The sequence below is a fragment of the Schistocerca gregaria genome, unplaced genomic scaffold (assembly GCF_023897955.1).
Source record: "Schistocerca gregaria isolate iqSchGreg1 unplaced genomic scaffold, iqSchGreg1.2 ptg000199l, whole genome shotgun sequence".
Taxonomy (NCBI): domain Eukaryota; kingdom Metazoa; phylum Arthropoda; class Insecta; order Orthoptera; family Acrididae; genus Schistocerca; species Schistocerca gregaria.
In genome coordinates this window covers 9956821-9957631 of record NW_026061737.1, presented here as the reverse complement: position 1 = coordinate 9957631, position 811 = coordinate 9956821, and positions in this window count along the sequence as shown.

Sequence of the window (811 nt, the reverse complement as noted above, 5' to 3'; positions counted from 1 at the left end):
TATTGAATTTTTAGCTGGCTTTGGTGCCTTGGACATGAGCTAGGACCTTAATATTCTGCATGAAAGGAGGACTAGCAGCCGAGTTGCACGGGAGAATGTGAGAAGTGTTCATATGTAGTAAAAACCTGAGAAATCCGTCCGTTTTCGTCATTTGTTATCGAATCGACTTAAAACCACATCGTCACATTGACCGCTGTTCTCTCTGAAACGGTTGTACTTATCGTCTGCAAAGCTATGTCGCGTACTGCGGTATTCGGAGACACTAAAAGCACCATAGTAGAACACAGATGAAGCTTCTAAAATGATGTACTAGCCAGTAAGAAGTAGTACAATTCAAGTTTTAGGTATCGGTTATTGACTTTTTAGCTGGCTTTGGTGCCTTGGACATGAGCTAGGACCTTAAGATTCTGCATGAAAGGAGGACTAGCAGCCGAGTTGCACGGGAGAATGTGAAAAGTGTTCTTATGTAGTAAAAACCTGAGAAATCCGTCCGTTTTCGTCATTTGTTATCGAATCGACTTAAAGCCAGATCGTCACATTGGCCGATCTTCTCTCTGAAACGGATATACTTATCGTCTGCAAAGCTATGTCGGGTGCTGCGGTATGCTGAGACACTAAAATCACCATAGTTGAACACAGATCAAGGTTCTAAGTTGATGTAATAGCCAGTAAGAAGTAGTACAATTCAAATTTAGGTATTGAATATTGACCTTTTAGCTGGCTTTGGTGCTTTGCACATGAGCTAGGACCTTAAGATTCTGCATGAAAGGAGGACTAGCAGCCGAGTTGCAGGGGAGAATGTGAAAAGTGT